The sequence below is a fragment of the Dipodomys spectabilis genome, unplaced genomic scaffold (genome assembly GCF_019054845.1).
Source record: "Dipodomys spectabilis isolate Male_0828 unplaced genomic scaffold, ASM1905484v1 ptg000054l, whole genome shotgun sequence".
NCBI lineage: Eukaryota > Metazoa > Chordata > Mammalia > Rodentia > Heteromyidae > Dipodomys > Dipodomys spectabilis.
In genome coordinates, this window is record NW_024870731.1 from 9,611,081 (window position 1) to 9,634,857 (window position 23,777).

At 41.8% G+C, this 23,777-nt stretch overlaps 1 long non-coding RNA gene across 2 annotated transcripts in view; it reads right to left on the bottom strand.

Moving 5' to 3' along the window:
• LOC122108153 overlaps window positions 1-22,565 on the bottom strand; it is a 39,064-nt gene extending 16,499 nt beyond the window's left edge. For both annotated transcript variants that reach the window (XR_006147481.1, XR_006147480.1), the window contains exon 1: window positions 22,465-22,565. This is a non-coding gene — a long non-coding RNA (uncharacterized LOC122108153). The remainder of the gene's footprint in view (window positions 1-22,464) is intronic.
• Between the last annotated feature and the right edge of the window lie 1,212 nt (window positions 22,566-23,777).

A 23,777-nucleotide genomic window follows, 5' to 3' on the forward strand; every position in this document is an offset into this window, starting at 1 on the left:
TGTCATCTTGTCTTTCATTTTCCTCAGTTTTTTTTTCCCTCCCAATTTGCTACCCACAAGTTGTATAGTTCATTTTCAAGGTAGTGTCTAGGGAGTGTCACTGTAAAATTAATTCATCCTTTGGGCCACCATTTCTGTGTTTCCTGTTATATTCCTCAAATCAAATAAAATTACATACAAGACAGAAAGCACAGAAGTCAAAAGAAGTGACAAAAGGGGAAAAACAGAAAAAGAAAAACAAAACACAAAAGTAAAATAAACAATCTCATTTTCATTTCTTGAAGTTAGTTCCTATACACATCATTTTATACGATCATATGCTCATAGCTATTGAGTCTTTCTGATTCTCTTTTAAATGTTTCCTCCTTTAACCTCTCTATGTGAATGTTTTTGAGACCTGTTTTTTTGTTTCTTGTCAGTTGTAGGGCTTGAATTCTGGGCCTGGCCACTATTCCTAAGCTCTTCAGCTCAAGGCCAGCATTCACTTGAGCCACAGCACCACTTTCGGTTGGTTTTCTGGTTGTTTATTGGAGATAAGAGTCTCCTGGACTTTCCTGTTTGGGCTGGCTTTGAAATGCAATCCCCAGATCTCAGGCCCTTGAATGTTTAGGATTACAGGCATGAGCCACCAGTGCCTGGCTAGTCCTGTTTAATCTATCATGTCCAAGTGTACTTTAAGAAACAAGCTTTGCTATTTATTTATTTATTTTTGGCCTGGGCTGGACTGAAACCATGATTCTCTTGATTCTCTTATTTCTGCTTTCCAAGTAGCTGGGATGACAGAAGTGACCCTCTTATGAATACATAGAAGCAGATGTTTCTTTATAAGCCAATTTAAAAATGTCTGTCTTTCAACTGCAAATAATATATTCTATCAACACGTATGACTGATACATGTTTGGTCTGAGCTGTGTATTATTTCATAACGTCTATTTGTATTACATCATACTTAGTGTTTCTGTATTGTTATGTCTTCTTTGCTTGGAATACTTCGGTTATTGATGAAAATTTGATGTTTGCTATAGATTGATTTTATGTTTATATCTGCTCGTGTGATTTTAATAACCTATTCTCTTCTTCCTTACTGACTCATATGTGATTGGCCATTTTTAACTGTTTCAATCGTTTATGGTTTATTTTGCTTTCCTTAGCTCATTTATAGTTGCATTCTTTTTATTTCAGAACAATGTATAATGTATACACATTGTTCTTCTATCTTTTGATTTAATTTTATATTGAAACCATATCTGAATGGTAACTTTAATAAGTGTTCCCCAAAGACTGATTTGTTCAAGGTGTGGTCTCCAGCCTGTGGCATTGTTTGGAGGCCAGGAAACCTTTAAGAGCTTCAGCCTAGTGGAAAGTTCTTAGGTTCCTGGAGATACAGATTTGGGATCATTGCTTCTTCACTTTGTATCCTAGCCACCATAAGGTCAGTAGCTTCTTCCACAATGCACTCTCAATATGCTATGTCTTGACTAGCCACAGGCTCCAAAGCAAAAGGGTTAATTAACCTGATTGAAAACACAAGCCCAAATAAACATTTCCTTTTTAAACTTTATTTTATTGTAAAGATGCTGTACAGAGGGGTTACAGTTACGTGAGTAAGGCAATGAGTGCATTTCTTGTCCAGCATTGTTACCCCTTCCCTTATTGTTTTCCACTATCCCTTCCCTCACCTCCCTCACTACCCCTCCCCCCCCACTGCATGAAGTTGTAAAGTTCATTTCCAATATACTGTCTTGTGGGTATCCTTGTTGCAATGGGTCATCCTGAGACCTTGTTTCAGTATTTTGTTATTCCTCTTCTACTCCCCAAATTAGACAAATGTATATACAAGATATAGAGTACCAAAAATCAAGTACAATGACAAGGGATATACCATAGGGGGAAGAACATACAAAGGAAACAAAAAAAATCACATAGAACATTTCCTCTTATTACTCTGCCTTATCTCAGGTATTTCCTTACAGCAACAAGGGCTGACTAATGCAATCTGTTTGTCAAAGCTTCCCTCGCTATCTCTTGGTTAAAGCTTACCCTCTAGTAGATTGCTCCAGGAAGATAAATGTGGATGGTGTTCTTTGAGTGCCTGCCTACTCCTTCAAAATTGTCTTGTTTTCAGTAGCTTTGTGTGTGTGTGTGTGTGTGTGTGTGTGTGTGTGTGTGTGTGTTTGTGTTAGTACCAAGAACTCAGGGCCTCACATTTTTTTGAGTGTGTGTGTCATTCTTGAGACTTGAACTCAGGGACTGGACACTGTCCCTGAATTTCTTCTACTCAAGACTAGCACTCTACCACTTGAGTCACAACTCCTCTTCCAGTTTTTTTGAGTAGTTTAGTGAATATAAGAGTTTCAAGTATTTTTCTGCCTGGGCTGGCTTTGAACTGCAATAATCTGATCTCTGTTTCCTGAGTAGCTAGGATTATAGGTGTGACCACCATGGACCTCTACCACTTGAGTCTTACTTCCAGCTCTGCTTTCTATTATTATGTTAATATATATTTTATTGTAAAAATACTGTACAGAGGGGTTACAGTTACATGAGTAAGGTAATGTGTACATTTCCTATCGAGCATTGTTACCCCCTCCTTTGTTTTTCCCCTACCATCCTTTCCCTCTCCACCTCCCCAACTCCTCCCTCCCTCACCAAGTTGTAAAGTTGTTTTCAACATTGTATCTTGTACATCTCTTTATTACAGTGGGTCAACCTGTCTCCTTATTTCAGCATTTTGTTATTTCCCTTCCCCTCCCCAAATTAGAAGAACGTAAGGCACTGGAATCACATACAATGAAAACAGAGGTTATACCAACAACATACAAAATAAACAAAAAAAAATCACTTAATACACTATAAGTACATTAAAAACAAGTAGAAATGGTCAAAAGCTATGTACATATGATCATATAAGATGATGCTAAGCGAAATTAACCCCAAGATATGGACACAAGTGGTTTTATCTCTCTTGCTGTTGATTATTTTTGAGACAGTGTCTCAAGGGCTGCTTTCCTGGGCTTGATTCAAGCCATAATCCTCCAGATCTCAGCTTCCTGAGTAGCTGGGATTACAGGCGTGGGATGCCTGCACCTGATTTTGTTTCATTCTTCATTTCACTTGGTTATGAGGGTTCTTATGTCAATTTCTTTAATATTTATTCTTTGTGTGCTCTAAAATTTTCTTTATTTCAGGTATGGTTTTTAGCTTTTCTTCTTCTATATCTTCCTTTACTCATTGTCTTTGATGTCTCCATGGTTTTGTCCATTCAGTGTTTATATTTTTGAACAAGTGATTTACATTCCTATAACATGCTATAGACACAGGCACAAAATATGATAAGTAGTGTAGAGAGTGATCTAAATAGACTGAAGAGTGAGCTTTAATTCCCTAATCCCCAGAATTGGAAAATGTTAAGACTTCTGGTTGGAACCAAATTCTAATCACAGGTAATCTTGTAACATAGGAGAGGAAGATTTTTATTTAGTTTTGGGGGGGTTGATTTTGGGGCTTGAACTCTGGGCCTGGGCTCTGTCCCTCAGCTCTTCAGCTCAAGGTAACTTCAATCTACCACTTGAGCCACAGAGCCTCTTGTGGTTTTCTGAGTGGTTTATTGGAGATAAGAATCTCACAGGCTTTCCTGTCCTTCCTAGCTTTGAGCCATGATCCTCAGATCTCAGCCTCCTGAGGATTACAGGCTAAGATTACAAGCGTGAGCCACTACAAAAGAGACAGAGGAGTTTGAGTATAGAACTAAGAGAGGATACACTGACAAGAGGAAATTGTTAAACACCAAGAAATTTATATAGCCTCCATTAACTATCAAAGATACAAAAACAGATTTTCTTCTAGTGCCTTATGAAGGATGTGATATGTATATCAATATGTACATAATGTATTTGAAATGATGTGGAAAATTTTAAATTTGGCTCTTTAAAAACTGGAAACTTGGAGGGGGGAGGCTGGGAAGGGAGGTGAAGGGTAAACAAAGGAGGAGGCTGCAATGCTTGGTAAGAAATGTATGCATTATCCTGCCCATGTAATTGTAACCCCTCTGTACAGTATGTTCTCATATAAAATAAAATTAAATTAAAAAACAAAACAAAACTGGAAACTTACCAAAGAAAAACAGTCTCCTTAGAGAGTAAGATCCACACGCTATAGCTCATTGCATTTGCACTGTCATACCATTAACATTCATTCTACTGATATACTGTCCCTCTCTCTCTTTCTCTGTGTCTCTTTCTTTCTCTTTCCTGTGTGTGCTTATTATGTTTGTGTGTGTTACAGGAAGGGACTGAACCTGAGGATTTACTATCTTATGCATGCTGGTTAAGACTCTTGCATCTAAACAAACCTTCAGGCCTTTTGTTTGTATTTTGTTTAGCAAATGGACCATAATTTCCACATAAGGGTTCCACATTCAAAAATCTCCACATACTTGGATCTCTCATTTTTCAATCAGTTCTACAGTCCACAGACTGTATTTTTTTTACCTTCAGGAGAAGATGAAGGCCATCTAATTTTATATTTCTTTAACCCATATCTGTTTTAAGGAAGACACTATGTAGCACAGGTTCTGTGTATGATCTGCAAACTCCCCATAGGTATAACAGGAGACTACCCAATCTTTAGCCTGGCCACATGCTCAGTACCCAATCCCACGCTCATTAACTAATGCAATAAATAAAATCATTATTGTGTCAAAGGTAATTACGTTAGTGTTTGTGTTGCTAAGCCACTAAACGTATAGTAGTTTGTTACAAATGCTAGTGAAAATTAGTTAATACAGTGATACTATGGATATATCTTTTAATTTTTAAGTATTTATTTTTAATTTTCAAAATTAACTTTAGGTTTACAAAGCAGTTTATGAATACAATCCCATCTTGATCATGGTCACTCCATTCATCATGTTATTTCTCCTTTTCTTTTCCTCCTCCTCCTGCTCCTCGCTCTCCTCCTCCTCCTCCTCCTGCTCCTTCTCCTTCTCTCTGTGTGTGTGTTTATGTGTATGTCATAAATGTAGACTGGTTATGGGGTTTGGACTTAAGAGTCTGGTCTCTGTGCCTTATTTTTGCTCAAGGCTAGCTAGTCCAGACTCTTTTGGGTGATTAATTAGACATAAGAGTCTCAAGGTCTTTCTTTCCAAGGCAGGCTTTGAATCAAGATCCTCAGCTCTCAGCCTCCTGATACCTGGGATTAGAGAGATGAGTCATAGGAGCTTGGCTTCATCATGATTTTAATTCTAAAAGTGTGGAGAGCTGCGGGAGCCACGACCAAAGACAGCGCAGCCGTAAAAATGGCGCGGCCGCAAAAATGGCGCGGTCGCAAAAATGGCGTGGTCGCAAAAATGGCGCGGCCGCAATAATGGCGCGGCCGCAAAAATGGCGTGGGCACATGGCGCGGCCGCGACCAAAGATGGCGCTGGCTCCCGCCTTCCGTCTTCCCGGTGACTAGTGCTCTCTGTAAAAAACAACTGCTTATATGGCTATGACTTGGCTCCTAGTTTGCTTCCGTGTTTGCAGCCCTATCGGTATATGCCACGTGGCGCTTCGGGATTGGCCATCCAGGAGGCTTATAACTGGAGCTCGGGGGCAGAGGGAAGGAGAAGCGGGAAGAAGCGGGCAGAAGAAGCGAGAGAGAAGATGTTGTAAAAGGTCCTGAATAAACCGCCTGAAAGAAGAACCTGTTGTCGCGTCATCCTTGCGGGTCGAGGCGGTCGCCACTCCAATACAAATGAGAAAGCTCTGATCTTCGACCAAAGGCACTATACATTCTAAAAACTAAATGTTAAACTATCATGATCTTTTTGAATACAGGTAAGATTTTCAAAAGAAGTCAGCCATTGCATTGCATCAGAAAGGTCCATTCAGCTGTGAGATAAAAATCTCACGAGAAGAATCTCATTGGAACGATTGAGAAGACTTAAGAAGTAAAACCCTGTACCCTTCACTTACAACTCTTCTCCCACTAATAAGCCTTCCCTAACCTGCCCATCCCCCACAACACTTATTAGTCCTCCCCTTGTGATTCTAATGATGCACCTGCTTTACAGCCCTTGTTCTAATGTCATGTTGTGTAGTAATTACATGTCTCCGCCTTCCTCAATACAATGCACACTCAGAGGCCAGGGACTTGATTTTTGCATCTCTTCCCAGTGCCTGCCATCGTAGGATGTAGGCTCTACAATCAAACAGATGTTAAGACTGAGCATACAGAGAAGAGAATTTACTTTCAGCCACAGCTTCAAATGATGCACAGACATTATCTTGTGTGGCAATCCCTCTCTTCTAAAGCCTTGGCCTGTTAGGGGCTAAAATCCCATTCTCTCCTACTTTTCCCCCAACTCTAACTTCGTGTATGCCCTTGTTACTTCTTTCCCACCTGCCCTTTCAGAGACAACAGTGCTAACGCAGGAACATTTGTTTCCTTCTTCTCTATTTTCACTAAAAAAATAAGTATACTATGCTGTCTTCAATGACATCTTGAAAATTTAAGTATATGATGTTCTATATTTTATTTATTTATTTTTATTTTTTTCTCTTTTTTATTGTGAAAATACTGTACAGAGGGGTTACAATTACACGGGGAAGATAGTAAGTTTCTTATCAAGCATTGTAGCCTCCTCCTTTGTTTACCCTTCCCATCCCTTCCCATCCTCCCTCCCGCCCACCCAATCCCCCCCCCCCCCCCGCAAGTTGTAAAGTTCGTTTTTGACATGATAACTTGTACTTCTCATTGTTGCAACAGGTCCACCTGTATCCTTATTTAAATGACTTGTTTTTCCCCTTCCCCTACACAAATTATACCGACATCAAATACAGTGAAAGCATGGGTTATACTGTGGGGGAGGGACAAACAAAGCAACAATGAAATAATCTTATAATTGCGTTAGAAACAAATGCACGAAAGAAAAAAACATTTAAAATACATATCTTAGGGTGGTTCATTTTCCTAACATCACCTTATCTGGCCTTTTCTGCTTGACTCATACATATACTAGATATTGCAAATAAGGGAAATCATGGGACCTATGTTTCTTTGGGCTTGGCTTACTTCACTTAATATAATTATTTCCAAGTCTTTCCATTTCCTAACAAATGGGGTGATGTTCTATATTTTAAACTCATTACCTGAGCCTTATTTCTGAGTCCTTACCTCTTTCTTACCTCACGAAACCAGCTGATACCACATACAAGTTAGTATACCATCCCTATACCTGATATGAACTTATTCTTTTCTTGTCCCATGGCTATAAGACATTTCTCTCTTCTCTTTATTCATGAACTGATCAACATTATTGTTCCACATACAGCCACCTAGCTGAGAAGACACTCTTCACCTGTTGCACTTCAGATAAGAATGACTCAAAACCTGTCTCCTGAAACCTCTACATGTCTCTTGTCATTTATCAACTTCTACTGGTTGGATTGTGGGGCTGTGGCTCAAGTGCTAGAGTGCTGTCTCCTAGCAAGCACAAGGTCATGAATTCAAACCTTAGTACCACCCTAATCCACCCTTCCTACCCCAAATCCAATGGGAAAATCTCTAAAGGCTATGGCTAGCTCTCTGTTACCTGATCCATGCCTTCAGTCCATTTTCATGGATTATTCTTGATATAGGGTCTAACGTTATACCCTGGACAGCCTGCACATGATACTATTATTTGTTTCCCCACACAGCTGGGATGACAGGTGTGTACCTATCCACCCAGCAACTGGTTGCAATGGAGTCTTATGACCTTTTGTCTCATGATCTCTGTCTTCCAAATAGGATTATAGCTGTGTTTGGCGTCATTTTTTTTTTTTTTTGGGTCGGTCATGGGGCTTGAACTCTGGGCTTGGGCACTGTCCCTATGCTCTTTAGCTCAAGGTGAGCTCTCTACCGCTTGATCCACAGTGCCATTTCCAATTTTCTAGTGCTTTATTGAAGATAAGAGTCTCACAGACTTTCCTGCCTGGGCTGGTTTTGAACCATGATCCTCAGATTTCAGCCTCCTAAGTAGCTAGGATTACAGGCGTGAGCCATTGGCGCCCAGCTTGTTTTTGTTTTTTCGATGATGTCAGTTACCTTTTTTTCCCCCAGGCAAATCTTGAGCTCTAAATCCTCCTGCCTCTTTGCCTGCCCAAGTAGTTGATCTCACAGATGTGTACCACCATGTCAATGCTGGCTGAAGCCATTCTCTTAAAAAGGAGACACATTCAGCCTCTTACTTAAAACCTTTCTAAAATGCTTGACCTTCCCAGGTGATCTTCAATTCATTGTTTTCAGTTCTTTATCTTATTAGGCAATATGTCCATGATGAACACAGGATGTTTTTAATGGTTCTATATATCATCCTGATATCAGCACTGGAGATACATCATGAAAATACTGTAATTGGGGGGAGGGTGCTTGTTTTTGCACTTGTATAGATCTCAATGGTGGTCTCTGAAAGTGCAATGCATCCTGTACATGCCTGGCTTTGTTCCAAGCATATTACTCTGAACGGATTTCATCCTTCTAGTACTGTGCAGAGTGATTTCTTTTTCCAATTAATGTATATTAATGGTTTCATTGTGTTATTTCCATACATGGACATAATGGTGTTTCATTAAATTCACCCCATCTATTGCTCTTTCTTAACCCTCCCTACTCTTGACTGAATTATGCAATTTTAACAGATGTCACTATTCTATTTTCACTATTCATATAAAGTGTTCTCATCACGTGCTTTCCACTGTGTCGTGTTCTTCCATCCCCTCTTCCCACAGTTTTTCACTCTCAAATTATCTCCATTGTCTACTCATGTAATTCATTTTATTGAGATCTAGGTGCTGCCTATGAGAAAGAAGATGCAAATATTTATCTTTCACTGTGAATTATTTTACTTCATGTGATGTTCTCTAATTCCAGTAATTTTCTTCAAGACATCATTGCAGTTTTCTTTATGACTGAGTAATAGTCCATTGACCTTATTGTTATTATTTTGACATTATTATAATTAATCACTACAGTACCTCATGAATTTTTTTTTGTCACTCGTGGGGCTTGAACTCTGGGCCGGGGCGCTGTCCCTGAGCTCTTTAGCTCAAAGCGAGTGTTCTATCCTTTGAGCCACGCATGACTTCCTACCTCATGATTTTTGTCCATCCATCAAGTTGTTGTGTGCCTAGGCTAATCCCATACCTCCAGTGTAATTTGTCCTCCCTTTTCCATATTTAGCCGACCCACGTCATATCTGTCTTAACTTTGCATTAACTTTATTCTTTCTGACTTAAACTATTGCAAGCTGTGGTCTACAGAATATGGTCTATTCCAATTGAATGTCTGAGATCTGCTTAACTGACACTTGATCCATTATATTTCTGTCTCAAGTTACCAGCCTCACCCCACGAATGGCAGGCAGCCAGATCTCTTTGGCAGGTAATTAGAAGTCTTCAGCACCAGCACATTTTCTTTAGGGTGTTTGTCTTTTTTATGTGTGCAGCTTTTAAAGCTAAGAATCCTTTACAAAATAATACCATTATCTAGCAAGATCTAGAGAGCTAGTTTGGAAAGTTGACTTAAAGTGCAAGGTCAGTTCTGCAACAGAAGGAGGAGGAAAACATAATTTTAACTGTCTGGTTTTATGGTGGGAGGAATCACATATTCCAGGCAAAGGAAAAGAATTCTCATCAACAATTCCCAGAAGATTCCAGCGGAAGCACCATGCTCCTCAATAAATCATGCTCTTCATGTTGAAATACAATTTAGAAGGCCCATTATTTCAATGGAATAGTTAGTCTGGTCCAATGTAGACAACAATAATTACCTACAAACCTTAATTTATGGAGATCACATTCAAAGGTATTTTGGACTAGTGTACATCCTTTGGAGCCAATGTTACTTTTTTGTTAGATTTATTATTTCAAACACACAAGAATAAATCATGCTTCACTTCAGAATAACATAAAGATTATCTGTGTATAAAGACTTTGCTCCCAAGATTTTCACTGAAATAAATTTAAGGAATGACCATAGCTGGAAAAGGCTAGAGGTGTTTGCGTTGATAACAGATGAAAGTTTTCAATATTCTGGAAGGCAGAAGGAGGATGTGAGGATTCAAAAAGGAAATACAGAGAAAAGCATGGGGCCAGCTGGAGGAAGAAGTCTGCAGTCAGGAACTACATGGGGCATGAGAGGTGAGAGCAAAGAACCTGAGACACGTAGGGCAGAAAGTATGGAGACTGATTTAAAAGAAAAAAAAAATGTTTTATATTAAGATGAAGATACATTATAGGCAAATTAGTGGAAAAGGAAGCAATAGAAAAACAGTGGCTTGCATAATCATGAGTCAAAAAATAAGACAATTTAGTATCACTGGATAACAAGAAAATATAAGCAGTTTACTCAGAACTGAATAAAACAAAATCTTTTGGCCAGGGCCATTGGCATATGCTTATAATCTTAGCTACTTAGGAGGCTGAGATCTAGAGGGTTGTATTTAGAAGCCAAAGGTATGATTGAAGTTGGTGGAGTGCTACCTAAGCAAGAAACTGAAAAAGCTTGAGGCCATTTGGTGCAAGAAAAGAAGACATTTTCTTTATGGTATTAAGAACATAGAAATCTGTCAAATTCTCCAGTCACTCACAAACAATATCTAGAAAGATGAGTGCAGTTAGAGGCTATTTTATTTAGAAAATTGTGAACATTTCAAAGTGTGAGTGTAGTTTAGCTTATTTGTAAGTAATTGAAGGATAAAATAAAGTAAAAAATGTACATCTTAAGTAGGGAATTTGAGATGTTGGCTTAAGTGAATAAAATCCAGACTAAAACTGAAACATGTGTATGAGTATTTTATGCAAATTAATGAAATTTTGAATGTTTATGTAGAAGACAGTGTGACAACAGATGATATTTACCTGTTAAATTCTTCTTTTTCCTTTTTTATTTTTTAAACTAGAACTGGGATTTGGACTCAGGGCTTCTCATTTTGGTTGGGCTTGCTTGGGTGGTTATTGTTCTAGTACTTGAGCCATGCCTCCAGCCTCGTTTTTGCCTGGTTAATTATCCTCATGGACTTTTTTGTTTGGGCTGGCTTTGAACTGAGATGTTACAAATCTCAGTCTCCTTAGTAGCTAAGGTTACAGGTTTAGGCTACCAATGCCCTTTTTTTTTTCATTCCTCTTTCTTTCCTGCTTGCCTACCTATCTGACTTCCTGCCTGCCTTCGTTCTCTTTTTTCTTTCTTTTATTCTTGTGGTAGTATAGTTTAATCTTAGGAGTAGACTCACAATATCTATTACCATGCTTGTCAGGCTGGTTAAGAGAAACAGGTAGAACAGGAAGAAAATAGAAGTGAAAGAGGCTGGCTATTCTTTGGGTGCAAGAAGTAGCAGATGGTATAATGAAAGCCAGTTAGTTGCTGGAGAGGCTTTTCTTCTACTCTGTGTAGCTGAGTTTTGTCTGCTTGTATTTCCCGTATTGTTATTTGCCTTCTGTTCTATTGGACACACACACACACACACACACACACACACACACCTCCTGTGGTTTGTTAACCCGAGAGGCAACCAAATTCAGACCCAGTTGTGGAGTGAGGTCAGAAGTTCAGTTACCTATGACGTGGGTCTCAGGGGCAGTGGGAGGTGCTGGAAGAAACACTGATTTTAATCAACCTGAATTTAAATCTGGGAGTTTCCTGGTGTCATAGATGTCAGGAGAAAATCCATTATCCTGCTTGGGCCTCAATGTCTTTCTGAACAATGAGCAAAGCCCTGCCTCTTTTGGTGGATTATTGGCTGTATTGTGCATACATGGAAAACATTTTAGCTTCTGTGGAACATCAGTGAAAACATGTCAACCAGATGAATGGATTCTCTTACAGGGGGTTTCCTAGGGCTCTTTCTCTCCCCCAGAAGCCACGTAAGCACTGCAGTGATTTTGCCTTGTTTGGGGACCTGGCCCTGTACTTTCAGAACACTCCCAGGTCACTCTTGTGTACAGTCAGGGTTGAAAATAATTGAGTTAATGCATATTAAGTGCTTTTAAGGTTCCATTAGTAGCATAATTCTTTTTTTTCCAGTTTGTGTAGTAATAGAGTTTCAAAACTGGGCCTTAGACTTGCTAGGCAAGTGCTCTACCTCATGAACCATCCTTTTAGCCCCTAATTTTACTTCTGGAACAGTGTATTTATGGCATATGGCCATTAAGGCTCCCAACAAATGCGTTGATTCTTCTTTTTTTTGTTGTTGTTGTTGGTCATGGGGCTTGAACTCTGGGCTTAGGTGCTGTGCTTGCGCTCTTCAGCTCAAGGCAAGTTCTCTACCACTTGAGCCATAGCACTACTTCTGGTTTTCTAGTGCTTTATTGGAGATAAGAGTCTCATGGACTTTCCTGCCCTGGCTGGCTTTGAACCATGATCCTCAGATCTCAGCCTCCTGAGTAGCTAGGATTACAGGCATGAGCCACCAGCACCTGGCTTTTAATGCGTTGATTCTTTACAAAGTTATACAACATGGCTTCAACCAAGAACCATTTTCTAGACCAGCTTCTTCTCCTTATAATGATTGACAAACAGCTAGAGTGGTTACTTTTATGCCTCTAAGTTCTCTCTTCAATGGTAAACCTTATGGAGCATTTTTGGTGGGCAGGTGCTTATTCAAAAAAAAAAAAAAAAGAAAGTACAACTCACTACCCTTTTTCAATTTGAGGAAGGGAGAAATATTATCAGACTGTTTGAAAATCAAATTATTATTTCAGTGGTGGATGCTATGGTGCTAGAATCCACAGGGCACTGGAAGGGCTTGAAAGAAAAGTGTTTACCCTAACTCAGACTAGAGAGGTCCCTTTGGAAAAAAAATTCCATTAGAAGGGATGGGTAAGCACTTTATACGTAATATGCAAGTAAAGATGAGAGAAAGAAAGGAGCTTTAATAAAATGTAGAGAAGAGTAACCACTCTGGGTTATACCAGGCATTCCATATCAAGTCTGTGTTACTGGAATCAAGTGCCTAGGGAAGATAGTAGTGGAAAAAATGTAATCCAGAGATGGAGGGCTGATTTCACTCAGGAAAGCAGTGTTTGTCCTAATAACATTCCTTTTTTGTTGTTGTTGGTTGTGGGCTTGAACTCAGCTTGGGCACTGTCCCTGTACGCTTCAGCTCAAGGCGAGTGCTCTAGCCACTTGAGCCACAGCACCACTTCCTGTTTTCTATTGGTTCATTAAAGATAAGAGTCTCACAGACTTTTCTTGCATGGACTGGCTTTGAACCATGATCCTCAGATCTCGTAGCTAAGATTACAGGTGTGAGCCACTGACACCTGGCTCCTAATAACATTCCTTTGTGGTCTGAGCCCATGTCACTGCTTACGATGAAGAGTAGATGGATTTCCTCTGGGAGAAGGAGAGATAGAAATTTGTGAATTGAAGACTTCATAAAAGGAGAAACCCAATATTGTAAGTAACAGGAATTAAATGATGCCAGATAATAAGATCTGAAATACGTTCTGTAAGGCGGTGCAGGAAAAATACTTGTCTATATATCAATACATAAATAATGTGCATATGTCTATATACACATGTGTGTGCAAATGAATATATATATCCATGCAGATGAATTTACATATTGGTTAAAATCATAAAACTGAACAAGGGTTTGATTGTGAATGTCTTAAATGTATGTTATTTGGAATTTCTATGTTAGAAGAGATCCCACAGATTATCCACACAGGATTAATTTGAATAAAAGTGCCATTTTACACATCATTATACTTTCTTAGAACATTAAGTAGTGATCTAAATAAAGAAACAAATATACAAAGAAGCTGGAAATTTACACAGATCAAAACATTTAGCTTAAAATTGATTTCTTTTGTGGTTTAAGCAAACAACAAAATCCAGATTAAGTGTTTATATACCTCACAACTGTATGCCATTGTTTAATTTTTCTATAAACTTTACAATGTCCATCTTGTGACATTTCAAAAGATCTATGCTTCTCTTCAGACTAGTTAATAAAAGTCTGTCCTTAAGTGGTACATGATTCGTTTTCATGTATTCTCCTTATCTCAAACAATATCAATTATTTGAGCCTCTTCCTTCTCCCCAAACCTGTAGAGATCACAAAATTCTTTGAGACTAAAATTGACCATATTGGCAAGAGAGGCAAGGAAGAAATGGTCAAAATGGTTCATGGATCTTTCTTTTTTTTTTTTTTTGCCATTTAGACAAGGAATTTTGTATTTTTCTTCTTTGAACAAGTCACCTGAAAATTGGTGTGTGAATAAAATTTCACAATGGTTCCCAGATTTTGCAACCCATTCCTTTTTTTTTTTTTGAGTTCAATTGTGCCTCTCAAAAGGAAACTTGAAATTCCTAACCCCTAGAACATCATAGTGAACTCTCAATACTAAGTATTAGTCTTACAGAATTGATCTAGTAGCAATGAGGTCATTAGTTTGAGTTCTAACCCAATAAGACTGGTATGCTTATAAAAAGGAGAAATTAGGACAGAGACAAGTCCTGTGTGGTGGCTCATGCCTGTAATCCAGTTACTTAGGAGGCTGAGATCTGAGGTCCACAATTCAAAGCCAGCCCAGGCAGGAAAGTCCATGTGACTCTTGTCTCTAACAAACTACTCAGAAAAAGCCAGAAGTAGTGTTGTGGCTCAAGTGCTAGTCTTGAGCACAAATTGGTCTCATGGACCGAACCCAGAACCAGAGTTCAAGCCCCTAGAACAGGCAGTGAAGATGGTGGAGTGATCCTAGCTACTCAGGAGGCTGAGATCTGAAGTTAATGATTCAAAGCCAGCCCTGGCAGGAAAGTCTGTGAGACTCTTATAATTAACTACCAGAAAACCAGAAATGGGGCTGTGGCCCAAAGTGGTAGTGAGGTAGCCATGAGTGAAAAAGCCCAGGGACAGTGACCAGGCCCTGAGTATAAGTCCCACAACTTACAACAACAACAAAAAAGATGATAGAGTGGAATGATACCAACCAGAGACCAAGGGCAGGCAAAGATGGCTGACAATATGTCAGAACGCTGAAACAGGCAAGGAAGTGTCACCAAATTCAGGCCACCAGTTCTGGAGGGCCACACAGCTCTTCTTCATGAAAGACTTCAAAGGTGGCACAAAGCTACTGAATCAGGAGCAGGTTTATTATAGCACCTTCTAGGAGAGTAGGCTCAAGAAGAAGTGTTGTACTGGAGGTCCTGAGATCCTCAAACTCTTATCTGTGGCCATAGTGGTCAGTCCAGGAAAACTGGGTTCATGCCTATTAACTTGGGTTATGCCTTGCCAAGTCTCTATACACATGGGACAAGGGAATGCTGACCTTGGAAGGTCACACCTGGGCTCTTTGCACAGCTGTGGAGCATATGGGTTAGGGAGACCCTGTTGTGTCTCAGTTATTCTATTAACATGCCATCCCTCTCAGCAATCAGGTTTCAAAACTCCCTGACTAACCCTTGCCAGGATTCTCCACTACAGGTTTCAAAGGGAACATACATTGATCTTTAACTTTCAAGACTTGAGTATTATGAGGTATTTAATATCTACTTTTTGGACTTTCATTCGCTTCTTTTTCTCTTGGCAGTACCAGGATTTGAACTCAGGACCACCTGCTGTCTAGGCAAGCACTCTTATCCTTTGAGCCACACCTCAAGTCTTTTATACTTTAGTTTGTATGTTAGATCAGGTCTCATGCTTTTATCTTAGACCAGCCTTGAATTTCAATCTTTCTAGTTCCACCACTTAAATTATGTAGGACTATGTGGCTCAATTAGCATGCCCAGCATGTTTGTTGAGACTGGTTTTGAACTGTCGTCTTCCTATCTTCTCCTCACAAGTTGACTAGAATTACAGAATCACAGACATGAGCTAGCTCAATGGCAAATCAATCAATCCATAACAATAATATTAAATACCAATTAACAAAAGACATTTAAAAGTTATTTTTTTCATGCCAGCACCTAAACAAATCATTAGATAAATAAATAAATAACGAATCTCATTTTGTACAAGAAAGCATCTCATTTGGTAAATGAAAGAAACTGAATGATAAGAACGTAGAAAGGACACGTTAGAAAATAAGAGAAACTCCCTGAAATTCCCCTCCCTCTAACTTACACATAAAAGCATACTGTCTTTTCTGTCAGAACGAAGCAGATTTGAGTTACTGGCCCACATGTTGGTGATGCACCCGGAAGCCAGATGTTTTATGGGTCTGTGATTCCGAAGATAATGGAATGCATTCCTGCAATCTGTTTTGTCACTCAGTCTGTCATGCCTCCGGTCTACACTGGGGCAGGCCATGGAAACAGAGTCTTCACTTTAGAGTCACGGCGTTTGTTTCTCTTGCATCTTTCTCAGAGAACCTCTGACTTCTCTCCTGCAGAGAGGCCCTGGAGGATTTCAAGGTCTGAGAAAAGAGGTTTGACTGTGGGTCCAAAAGAACAGGATTGTGATGAAAAACCACTGAGTTAGCCTAACGAGACTTGTCTATGTTGATGACGAAGTTTCTCAAGTGGGCCAATTTAACACTGGTGTCTTCTTCCTCCTTCGTGGTATTAGACAGCATGCATTCCTTAAGACCCAAGAGAACAACACCTTCTTGGGTAGAAAATATCATTAACAAAATAAAGGAGCTCGAGGAAGTCATGAAAAATTCTTTCATTTTTCCTCTCAGATTTATTTCTTTAACAGAATGTGAACTTTTCCATGTTTAAGGAAGGGGGATGATGAGTAAAGTTGAGTATACAGAGTGCCCCCTGGATTCCAGGAAAGGGATGAGAACTGGGACTGTGTGCACGGTGATTCATTGTCTCACCCACTGGGGTGCCTCAGACAGATGATTTCTAAAGTGGCATTTAAGGTTGAAAAGCCAAAGTAAGTTGGTGACAATTCCACATTTCCAGTGAAAAGTCTTGGAGAATGGGCGTCTGTAGGCATTCCCTGACAGGGTCACAGGGTTCTGGTTAAAAGCAATTAACAGGATCACATAAATAATTCTAAGAGTATCATCTAAGATGCCCTTGTACTCATTCTTTCTTTGCTTTGAACCTGCTGTGCTCTATGTCACTAATCTATCACAGAATACTAGAAAACAAAGCCATGGCAGAAAGATATCCCTTACATGTGGGCATGTCTTGAGTACTTGGACAGATGCCCTCACTCACTCAAGTTCCAGCATTGGCTTTCTGAGCAAAATCAGTTACTTCTTAGTTAGGGAACCCTTAGGGTATTAATCTGCATTCAAGACATCTTTTAGGGACATGGATATGGTGCTTATACCAGCAATCCCAACTACTTTAGAGGCAGAGACAAGATCATCACAGTTTGAGACTACCTGGGAAAAATGTTTGACTTCATTTGAAAAACAGACGATGATAAAAAGGTCTACTAGTCCATCGGTCAATTGGTAGAACACTTGCCTGGCAGGAAGAGACACTAAGTTCAATATAGCCATTACTCTATTGCTAGAAGGCAATCTATTACATGTTGACTCTGCTTGGTAGTATAAAGTTGGTGTTGAATTCCATGTTTTGTCCTGGAACTCTAATAATCATAAACACTCTCTACTTATGAATCCAGGTTTCCTGCTGCTATTGTAAATACCATGCTGTGCCGATACATGCTGTTTTGATATCAGCTGTAAGTATCTTTCAGTTTATTTAGCAACTCAAGAGACAAGTACTTGAAGCCTTGGATTGGTGCGATCCACTTTGCTAATGGCTGGATACAAGAACGTTGAGAGGCAAGCATCAGTGGCTCATCCCTGTAATCCTAGTTACTAAGGAGGCTGAAATCTGAGGATTGCAGTTTGATGCTAACTTTGGAAGGAAAGTCTGTGAGACTCTTATTTCCAATTAACTACCAAAAAGTTGGAAGTGGAACTGTGACTTAAGTGCTAGAGCTCCAGCTTTGAGTATAAAAGGTAAAGGACAGTGTCTAGAAGCCCTAGTACTAGCACAAAAAAAACAAGAAACAAACAACAACATCAAAAACCTCAGTGAAGCTACTCAGGAGGCTGAGATCTGAGGATCATGGTTCAAAGTCAGGTCAGGCAGAAATCTCCCTGTGAGACTGTTATCTCCAATTAACCACTCAAAAACTGAAAGTGGCACTGTGGCGTAAGGAGTAGAGCACAAAGAGGCTCAGAGACAGAGGATAAATCAAAGGAAAAAAAAGTGAATAAAGAACTTCACACAATACATTAAAAAACAAACAGAAAACAACAAAATAAAAACTCTTGTTTCCATATCTTGGAGTTCACTTGAAATGAAAAAGTTCCTTTGAAATGTATTCCAAGAAATGACAAAGACTTTTAAAAACACTTTAGAACTGAACTTAGTGGTAGAGCACTTATATAGCACATATGAAGCTCCAGCACTGCAAAAAGAAAGCAAATAAAAAACCTACAGAGAGCTGGGAAGGTGGCTCAGTAGTAGAGTGCTTGCCTTGCATGCATGAGGCCCTGGGTTCAATTCCTCTGCACCAGAAAAGCAAAAAAGGGTGGAAGTGGTGCTGTGGCCCAAGTGGTAGAGCACTAGCCTTGAGCTGAAGAGCTGAGGGACAGCGCCCAGGCCCAGAGTTCAGGCCCCACAACTGACACAACACACACACACACACACACACACACACACACACACACACACACACAAAACACAACAAAGACCCCTATATAACAATGCTGTATTTACTGCAATCAGAATTAAAATATGATTTCCTGTTATAACAATCCAATTTTACTTTCCTCTGTTTATTAACAAGTACTGTACAGTTTGCTAAATTCAGGATCTATTTAAGGCCCAATATTTGAAATTGGTTGGTATATCATTTAAGCATCTTTGAAATTACGTGCCTTCTCTCAGTTATTTTCTAGCTCTTTCTCTGGGAATCATGCCATCCCTTCTGTACTTTCCCATAGTCTGGGATTTGATGTCCCTCGGTTTCGTTCAAACACATAACCACATCCAGGTTTCATGTTCTTGGCAAGATGATTTTGTATTGTGTCAAACTGTCTTCAGGAGATGCCTGCTGTCCTGCTTTTCTGTCTGCTACCTGCTGGTGTCTGAGTGGTGGAGGAGCACTATCCTCAGCACCTACTGTACTTCTCACTATGCTGGTGTGACAGTTTCACAGTCTACTGTCCAACCATAGTTATTCTGCATTTTGTTTTGATCTCTTTGTATCTCAACATAGTTAATGAGTTCCTTACAACTTCCACATATTGAAAGCTATAGCTTCCTAATCACTTACTATTTCTCCTATTGCACGTGGGAATGTGTGGGCCAACAAAAACACAGATAACAAGATGCTTTCTTGGTGTATACTACCTTGAGTACCTCTACAAGTTCAATGCTTAGATCACATGGGAGATTCACTTGCAATATTGGTAGGTATTACCCAACTTTTCTACATGTTTCTCGAGGGCTTATCCTTACCAGATGTGTTGTTACACTTATTTTTGACAATCATCCATCTAAAGACCATGTCCTTTTTATTGTAAATTTCATTTCTAGAATAATCAGTATTTGTATGACCAGTATTGGTCATTTCTACATTCTCTCCTACATTTGTAATGCTCTTTTAAGAGCATTTTTTAATGCACTTATTTTATACTTATACACACACATATGTATATATTTTTTAGCACTTGAACTCAGGGCCTGGGTACTATTTCTCTGCTTTTTTTTGCTTGAGATTAGTACTCTACCACTTGAGACAGCTCCACTTCTAGCTTTTTGCTGGTTAATTGAAGATAAGAGTCTTATAGAGTTTCTTGTTCTGACTAGCTTCAGGTTGCAATCCTAAAATCATAGTCTCCTGAGTAGGATTACAGGCATGAGCCACTGGCTTCTGGCTGCATTCTTTTTAAAATAAAACTTGGCCATTGAGTGATTGGTACTTGTCTTTTTCAAAAATGATAAATTCAAAATGCTGCTTTGTAAATATGGTACAATAATCTTTGATGTATTAGTATGTCATAGAATCACCAGAAGAAAATACTAAATGCCTTTAGACACCACAGATTACCACTCTCAACCGAGAGCTTTCTTCCATCATGCCAAAGAAAAATAAGTCTGCACAAACTGCTCTGAAACACACTGATAGAAAATTTGACTACTGTCTCTACTTATTCTGTAAATGGAGACCATCAGTCTCCACAGCTATGACATCTTTTATGAGCACTAAAGTCACTTAATAGAATACTGACATTTATATCAGTATGCTTCATGTCTGGCTTTAAAAGTCCAAATATATTTCAATTTTTTAATGAAAAACATTCCACTTTTAAATGTGGTAGCTTGTTTCTTTAAATTACAAATTCTTTAAAGTAAAACCTCCTACATTAAAATTTTTTATCATTTTCTGAATTAGTATTTTAAAATTGATTCCCAAAAAGCTTGTCTGATCCAATTATGAAATCTAGAAGGAAGACAAACTCCAGGATTATAATTACTCTCCTATGGCAGTTTCAAAGATAAGGTAAATAGATCGATAAAATTTTTAACTCATACTCACTGAAACATTAAGCAGTAGATTTTCATAATGTATGTTATATTTTAAAGAGTTTACATATTGTAAACTTACATCTTCAACTCATAAATTGCCTAAGCTTGATTACTTCTCTGTTGAAACTACAGTCCTTAGAAATTAGCTACATATATGAATGAAAGGCACACCTTCCATACAGACGAAGTGGTCTGGCTACAAATACTGTCAACAACACAAAAACGATATTCCCTCCATAAGCCCTATATAAAAGTAAGCTTTATAATCATGTCTTGCAGCTTAGAAACCACAAAACAACCGTTTATATGCACTTTTACTGAAAGAAAACATTTAATTCTGTCACCTATGTCTTGCAAGTCTTCCTATTCCCATTTCCAAACTTTTCTAAAATGTAAAATAAAATGATTTATATTATATGCACAACACCTAGTAATACCCAGCAGTTAACTTAAGGATATTTATACAGGAAACCTTTAACACAACACCTGATTTTGGGGAAAATATACTGCATCCTAGGGGAGACAGAACAAGGTTGTTATATATGAAAACACTCCATCTTCCTCATCTGTGGACACATGAAACCCCAAAGCACAAGGAGCATCCAAATTGTTCTGAATAAGGACAAATACTTAAGATTCCCAGTATCCAGACCCATGATCACCTCTTCAGACCTGTACTGTTCAAATACTCAGGGATTAAAAACTCAGAAGCGCTTAAAATCTGGGGGAACACTGAGATGGTGAGAGGGTGAGCCCTTGGATTTCTTTCTGCACTTTTAAAAATATCTGAGGAGACGCTCAAGAACACACAATTAAAAAAAAAAAAAGCGATGGATCTTTAAAAAAAACATTGCAAAGGTGTCTAACAGCTAGAAAGCACAGGATGATGTCTTCCTAAAGGGGCCTTAATTTCCTTTAGGGAAGATGGATGGGGCACTTCTGGTTAGTGGGAGGGGGTGGTGGTAGTGGGGAGCCCCACAAGAGACCATGCTTTATCTTCATTAAAAGTAATCAAGGGCAAGAGAATGCAAACATGATGAGTGGGAGAAGAGGGGGGGGGGCGGGGAAGAAAGGAGAAGGGGTGATGGAGGGGGGGGGGGAATCTAGTTTCAAATCAGGCCAGTGGGGGCTGCAGAGAAAAAACCAGAGGAAAAAAAAAAATGGGCTCGGGATCCCAACTGTGACCAGCACCGGGCATCCTCACAAAAGACCAAGAAGACAACACACGTCCCCCTTGAGGGCTCCGAGAAAGACGCCCCCCGCCCAGGTCTCCTCCCGACGGGGCTCCCAAGGGCCGGCGGGGCGGGACGGGCCGGGGCCGGGCGGGAGGGACCCGGGGCGCGGCGACCGCCGCCGGGGACGGCCGGGCTCGAGCCAGCACTTTCCACCCAGACACGCAGCCGGTACTTTTTCCTTTTTCTTTTTTTTTTTTTTTTTGCAAAGACTTAGTTCCAGGATGCGGCTGGAGGAGGGAAGGGGCCGGGAGGGTGGCGGAGGATGGGGAGCCGAGAACCGCGGGGGAGGGGGGGGGGGCAAGAAGGGCCGGGAGGGACGCGGCTGGGGAGGGGGGTGAGGATGGGGAGGAGGGGGAGGGGTGGAAAGGGCGAGAATCCGGGCAGGCGGCTCTCCGGAGGGGGCGCGGGGCAGCGCGGGCGAGAAGTAGGGCGCGAGCCGGGCGAGCAGAGCCCCGCGGCGTGGGGGGAGGGGGCGGGCGGGGCGGGGGGAGGGGAGCCCGCCCGCCCGCGGAGCGGCGGGGACACCGGCGCGGCCCGCGCCCGTACCTGAGGGAGGGGTGTAGGCGCAGGTCGCGGGCGCCCGCCAAAGCCCGAGGACGCGGGGGAGGGGGGCGGGGAGGGGACCCCCCCCCCCGGGGACCGGGTGTCCCCCGCAACACCGTCGAGTCACCGGGAGCCGGACCCACGCACCACGCACCCGACCGCCCGGCCACGCCTGTTCCCCCGCCGCGCTCGCGCCCGCCCCCGGACTCACCGCCGCCCCCGGCCTTTCCAGCTCCGGCTCTCGAGGCTGCTGCCCGCGGCTGCGGCTCTGGCCGCCCCTCAGTCCTGGAAAGTGAAGCCACCGGGAGCCAACGCCGCCCGGCCGCCCGTGCGCGCGCCCGCCCGTACGCGTGCCCGCGTGCCCGCCCGCCCGGGAGAGACCGCGAGAGCGCGAGCCCCACCTCGGCCATGCGGCGCCGCGCGCTCCACCCTCCCGCCTCTTCGCCCCTCCTCCCCCGGCGCGCGGCCGCGAGGGGGCGGGGGCGGGCGCGCGCACGAGCGGCTGCCCCGCGGGGCCTGCGGGGGGTGGGGGGAAGAAGGGGGAGGGGAAGCGGTGGGGAGGGAGGGAGGGGGAGGGGACGGACAGAAAAGTAAAGTGACAGCTGAGTCCCGTGCTCTGGCCGGGCCGCGGAGCATGGGGGGTGAGGGGCATCAAGCCGGGAAGGAGCTACAGGGACGGCGAGAGGTGGGGGGAGTTGGGGGGGAGTCTAGGCTGAAGGGGCAGTTGGAGGGGAGGGGACGCGGGGACCTTGAAGGGCGCGCGCATTAAAGGGACACACTGAAGGCTAGGGGGTGGGAGATGGCCCAAGAATGGTGAAGGGATTGGGGGGGGGTGGGGGAGGCCTTGTGCCCCCAATCCACGGCACCCCCCCCCCCCCCCCCCCCCCCCCCGGACTTCAACTCGCCTCAGAAGTCCCGGCCCACACCTCAAACCCGACTCCCAGCCGCGTGGTGCCCACGGGCCCCAGAGGAAGGGAAACTTCACCTGGGCCTGGGCAAGAGTTGGCCCAGGTTAAGCCTGACCCCACCCCGACTCTGCAGCCACCCAGGTGGCCCTGCTTTTTGGATGTGCTCTGAACCAGAATGCCCAGGCCTCCGAGCCTTGCGATTTTGGGGTGTCCAAAGGGATGGGGAGTCAGGGGTACCGGGCCCAGTTGAACGGGTTGGGAACCCTAGCTGGACTGCGGATGGTCTGAAGGAGCCTTAAGTTCTCCTGTACCCTCCCCTAAATAGCCAGTATTTAAAAAAAAAAAAAAAAAAAAAAGTATGCTTTCTCAATTCCATGAAATTTCCCTCACTTGCACCTGTTTGCCCCCTTGAGTGTGATCACTGTTCCTAAACTTCTGCTCTGCAGAGCTCTGTGAGAAGATTGTCCTGACCAGACATGACTGAAGATCGACACCACCACCACCCCCAACACCCATCCCAAGGAGAGGGACAGACCTAGAATAATCTAAGTCACTTGGACATAATCTAGTTGGATACATAATCAGGTGAGGAAAACCAGCCTGCCAGGGGTCCCAA